The following is a 6,221-nucleotide window of genomic DNA, read 5'->3' as shown; positions in this document are numbered from 1 at the left end:
GTTGCTTCAGATACCTATGTGATGCTCAAAGCTAGCTGATGCTCGAAGATAGTCACAACTCGCCCAGGGATTGTACAAGGACAGTAAGTGGTTGAGCTGTGATTTGAACCCAGGTCTTTGTGACTCTAGAATCATGCGCTTTCTATTTGACCAAGAAGACATGCGTGCTCAGTCACTCAGTCGTGTCTGACTTTTTGCAGCCCCACGGACTGCAGCCTGCCAGGCTCCACTGTCACTGGGATTTTCTTGGGAAGAATACTGGAGTGGATTGCCATTTCCTCCTCCAGGGGATCTTCCTAACCCAGGGATCCAACCTGTGTCTCCTGCATTAGCAGGTGGATTCTTTACCACTGAGCCACCAAGGCAGGTGACTGGTGAAGGGGAGGTGGGGAGGGGAGAGATGAAGATGGGGTGGCATATTTGGTGGATGGTGCCTCTTCTACAGGGTGAGGTCGGGTTCATCCCAGCAGTTCTTGGTTTCCTTGAGGCCTCTGCCTACTTAGCGTCTGCACTTTGCTGACCTTCCCTAGAACTCCCCGGCTCCCTGATGCCTTCACAGCCTCCTGGTCTGCTGGGTGCTGGGGGCAGGCCTGGAGGTGTGTGCTGAGGCAGAGGAGCAATGGGAGAGGAGTGTAGAGGAGACATGCTTCATGCAGTAGTTGCAGGAAGGAGATTCTCGCCCTGCCCCCCCCCCCTGCCCCAGTCTGGCAGCCCCCACGGAGGAAGGGCTCTGGGGAGGCCACAGGATACAGCTTCTGAGGATCCTGGGTGCCACTGATCTCCTGCACAGCCTCGGCCCAGAGTTTGATTAGCTGGGCCTGGCTCTCCTGGTTACCCAACAGGCTGGCTGGCCAGGGGCCAGGCTGCAGTGGGGAGGCTCCCTGGCACCTCCTCCTGCTCTCACTCCCAGCTGGTAAACAGCAGAGCAGGAGCCAGACACGCCTCAGCCTCATGACTGCAGCCCACTCCCCCCGACGTGGTGCACGTGGCACCTGGCGTGGAGAGGCGGGTAGCTGTCCCCTCCCCGGCCTGCCCTCCCATCTTGCCATCCTCCACTCGTGCCCCACCCTGGAGCCTCATGCTCAGCTCCCAGCGGCACCTCCATTCCCAGGTAGCTCCCAGAGTCTCCCAGGGCTGCAGCTCACAGGACAGAGGTTAGAAGTAGAGAAGGACTTTCCAGCTCCCAGGATGGTTGACAAGGGGGTAGGGAGTGAGGAAGAGTGAAGTGGAAACTTTTGGGGACCTTCTCGTACCGAGAGTCTGAGGGCGTGTGTCTGTGTCTCTGAGACTCTGATTATCCCCGTGTCCTTTTGGTAAATGCGTGGCCCACGCATCTATGTACACTTCTCTGCACAGAACAGGATGTTGGTCTGTTTTGGGGTGCAGCCCCTTGGGCAGGCTTCAGTAAGCAAAGCTCTCTGAAGAACCCCCAGGCAGATCAATAGAGCCAGTGAGAGGCAGGGGGGCAGGGCCACGAGGAGTGCTGCTCTGCTGGCCCCTCCCCACCCCCAGTTGGCTTTGCTTCCACTCAGGACCCTGTCTCTGTGTTTCCCCCTGCCAACCCCCCATGCCTATGGCTCTTCTGTTTTTTGTGCCTCATCTCTCTCTTTTCTTCTCTTTAACCCTCCCTTCCTCTGTGACTCTGGGTCTCTCAGGATCCTTCCTGACCTCCCAAGCATGGGCACGGAGTAGAGGCCATGCAGAGCACCTGGCAATGGACACTTGGCCCCAGCATGGTGCCAGGCAGCCCTGCCTGCCCCAGATACCACAGGTCTGGTTGCCTCTCTCAGCCCTGCCACTTCGGGTCACTGTGTAAGGTGGGGGAGGAAGTGACTGGTGGTTGGGAAGACAGGGTCCTCCTAGATCTAAGCTAGTTACACACTTCCTGGACATTTCTACCCCTTTCTTGCCCTAAGCATGGATGGCTGGTGTTCTCCCTGGGTCAAGAAGGTAACTCATCCTTTTGGGAAGTCCCCTCCTGCCTACCCTTCCTCTCTTCTGCTCCAATTGCAGCCCCCTTTCTGGAGGAATCAGTCCTTTCAGAGCAGGGCATTGGTTATTTCCTCCTCACATTTTTATGCAAGGAAGAGGCTGATAGGGATCAGAGAATCATTTCACCCCCCACGTGCCCAAGTTCCCTTATCAGGGGAATCTGAAAGTGAGGGGCAAGCAGCCTAGAGGGGGTGGAGGGTGGTGGTGGCGGCTTGGAACTGGGGAACAGTCACCAACTTCTCTTTGCCTTCTTCCCCACCCCTAAACCACAGAAACCACTTAAAGCTCAGGGCAGGCCTGCCCTCCTGGGGGGGCCTGGGGTGGAAAGGTGGAAAGTACGGGGACCTGGGCAGCCTGTATGCCACATGCTACCTCAGCTCCATCCTTCGAGGCCCACCCGCTCTGGGAAGCCTGACCCAGAGATTAGGAACACTTTCCTTTAGGTCCTCCCTAAGAGGTCCATGCCTGGGGAGACCTCAACCCACTGGAGTGACTCAGGAAGGGGGCCCAGGCCCCTCAACCATGAAAGAAAAGACATCCTGCTTCTATAAACACCTCAGTCACCAGCTCTCCCCTTTCCTGTCACAAAGGCCACTGTGGGTGGAGGGACAGTAGAAATTTGACCCTAGTTCCTGGCCCGAACATTCCATGTCCCCTTGTCTGTCAGTTAACATTTGTGGTCATTTAAGCTTGGATGCGGAGAAGGCAATGGCACCCCACTCCAGCACTCTTGCCTGGAAAATCCCATGGACGGAGGAGCCTGGTAGGCTGCAATCCATGGGGTCGCTAAGAGTCAGACACGACTGAGCGACTTCACTTTCACTTTTCACTTTCCTGCATTGGAGAAGGAAATGGCAACCCATTCCAGTGTTCTTGCCTGGAGAATCCCAGGGACGGGGGAGCCCGGTGGGCTGCTGTCTATGGGGTTGCACAGAGTCGGACACGACTGAAGCGACTTAGCAGCAGCAGCAGCAGGCTTGGATGCAGCAAGGAGCGTTGAAAAGCAGGAGCTCTGATTTTTGGAGCCAAAAGACAGATAAAAATGCAGCCTACTATTATCAGGCCTCAATTACCACATCATTAAAAGGGGGACAATAGGTTCAGGATGGGGGACATATGGTCACCCATGGCTGATTCATGTCAATGTATGGCAAAAACCACTACAATATTATAATTAGCCTCCAATTAAAATAAATTAATTAATTAAAAAAAATAAAAGAGGGACAATAATAACAGTCCAGACTTGTGTCTGAACATACTTTGAGGCCAGAGCAGTCTGCACACTGGAGGGATTAGTCTGACCTTATTAGCCCCAGGGCATGCTTTTGTGGCTTTAGCTCGCCAGGAAGTTCCTCCTGAGACATTGTGGTCCCCATGGTGTGGGGAGGGGAAGGTCGCAGCTGTGGACGCTGAGTGAACTGCTCCTGACTGGAATGGACTTGAATTCCCACCTCTCAGCCACCTCTGAGCAGCAGTAGGAGGTGTGGAGGAAGCCACAGTCCTGAAATTTCTCTGCAGCCAGGGCTGCTCCTCAGACAGGTTTACTTAACCTCTCTGATCTATCGGCTCGGTCAAATGGGAACAGAACCCACCTTGCTGAGTGGTTGCAATGATTAACTGGCATAATGAGTAAAATACAGGACCTACGGGTACAAAGTACTGCGGTTAAAAAGAAATGTTTCAGTCTCTCTCTCTCTCTTTCCATTCCTCCCTTCTTCTCTCTGTCTGACTTCCTTCCTTTGCCCCTTTCCTGCTTCAATTTTCTCTAAAACAGATTACCGAGTAACATTTTTACATTTTGCTTATTCATTTTGTAACTTATCTGATTCCCATTTCTGTTTTTTTTTCAGTGTTTATTAATTGGAGTATAATTGCTTTCAATATTGGGTTGGTTTCTGCCACACATCAACATGAATCGGCCATAGGTATACATATGTCCCCTCCCTCTTGAACCTCCCTCCCACCCCTCTAGGTTGTTACAGAGTGCAGGTTCAGCCCTCTGTGTCATATAGCAACTACCCATTAGCTAGCTATTTTACATGTGGTAATGTGTATGTTTCAATGCTACCCTCTCAATTCACCGCACCCTCTCCTTTCCTTCCCTGCGTCCACAAGCTTGTCCTTTATGCTGTGTTTCTATTGTGCCTGCATGCTGCTGCGGCTGCTAAGTCGCTTCAGTTGTGTCTGACTCTGTATGACCTCACCTGCATGCTGCTACTGCTACTGCTAAGTCACCTCAGTCGTGTCCGACTCTGTGCGGCCCCATAGATGGCAGCCCACCAGGCTCCCCTGTCCCTGGGATTCTCCAGGCAAGAATGCTGGAGTGGGTTGCCAGTTCCTTCTCCAATGCATGAAAGTGAAAAGTGAAAGTGAAGTCGCTCAGTGGTGCCCGGCCCTCAGCGACCCTATGGACTGCAGCCTTCCAGGCTCCTCCATCCATGGGATTTTCCAGGCAAGAGTGCTGGAGTGGGGTGCCATTGCCTTCTCCGCATCTGCATGCTAAGTCACTTCAATTGCATTAGACTCTTCGCGACGCTATGGACTGTAGCCCCTAAGGCTCCTCTGTCCAAGGGATTCTTTAGGGTTCTTTACCACTAGCTCCACCTGGGAAGCCCCAAGTCTCTATTGCTGCCCTGCAAATAAGTCCATCGCCACCATTTTTCCGGATTCCATATATGTGTTGATATCAATATTTATCTTTCTCTTTTGGACTGACTCCATTCTGTGTAACAGGCTCCCGTTTCTATTCTGATCACTGCTGTATCCAAAGCTCAGCACCTGCCGTGTGTGTATGTGCTAAGTCGCTCAGTTGTGTCTGACTCTGTGTGACCCCATGGACTGCAGCCCGCCAGGCTCCTCTGTCCATGGGATTCTCCAGGCAAGAATACTGGAGTGGGTTGCCATGCCCTTCTCCAGGGGATCTTCCCGACCCAGGAATCAAACCCAGGTCTCCTGCACTGCAGGCGGATTCTGTACTGACTGAGCCACCAGGGCAGCCCCTGCTGGCCCTCCCTAAGTATCTGTTGAAGGACTGCAGGAATGAAAGGTGACTGGCTTCTTCTTTTCTTTCTCCTTTGAAAGAGGCATCAAATACAGCTGTTCACCGAACGTTGTTAGGGGAGGATTTTGGGTTGAAGAAGGACAGTACTAGGGATAGAACTGGACCTATGGGTGGACTTCACAGGCTGAAAAGATTGGAGAGCTATCATCTTAGGGAAGGAAGTGACCTGATTGGGAGGTGGCAGCTGGTGGTTGTTGTTCAGTTACCAAGTGGTGTCTGACTCTTTGCGACCCCATGGACTGCAGCACTCCAGGCTTCCCTGTCCATTACCAACTCCTGGAGCTTGCTGAAACTCATGTCCATCGAGTTGGTGATGCCATCCAACTATCTCATCCTCTGTCATCCCCTTCTCCTACCTTCAATCTTTCCCAGCATCAGGGTGTTTGCTAATGAGTCAGCCCTTCCTATCAGGTGGCCAAAGTGTTGGAACTTCAGCATCAGTCTTTCCAATGAATACTCAGGACTGATTTCCTTTAGGATGGACTGGTTGAATCTCCTTGCAGTCCAAGGGACTCTCAAGAGTCTTCTCCAACACTACAGTTCAAAAGCATCAGTTCTTTGGTGCTCACCCTTCTTTATGGTCCAACTCTCACGTCCAGAGGTGACTACTGGAAAACCCATAGTTTAGTTTGGACTAGACCTTTGTTGGCAAAGTAGTCTCTGCTTTTTAATATGCTGTCTAGGTTTGTCATGAAAGGAGCAAGCCTTTTTTAATTTCATGGCTGCAGTCATCATCTACAGTGGTTTTGGAGCCCTAGAAAATAAAGTCTATCATGGCATCCGGTCCCATCAGTCAGTCAGTTCACTTAGTCATGTCTGACTCTTTGCGACCCCATGGACTGCAGCACGCCAGGCTTCCCTGTCCATCACCAACTCCCAGAGCCTACTCAAACTCATGTCCATCGCATCGGTGATGCCATCCAACCATGTCATCCTCTGTTGTCCCCTTTTCCTCCCATCACTTCATGGCAAATAGATGGGGAAACAATGGAAACAGTGACAGACTTTATTTTCTTGGGCTCCAAAATCACTGCAGATGGTGACTGCAACCATAAAATTAAAAGACACTTGCTCCTTGGAAGAAAAGCTATGACCAACCTAGACAGCATATTAAAAAGCAGAGACATTACTTTGCCAACAAAGGTCTAGTCAAAACTAAACTCTGGAC

Source organism: Budorcas taxicolor, chromosome 3 (genome assembly GCF_023091745.1).
Source record: "Budorcas taxicolor isolate Tak-1 chromosome 3, Takin1.1, whole genome shotgun sequence".
Classification (NCBI taxonomy): Eukaryota; Metazoa; Chordata; class Mammalia; order Artiodactyla; family Bovidae; genus Budorcas; species Budorcas taxicolor.
This window is presented reverse-complemented; position numbering follows the sequence as displayed.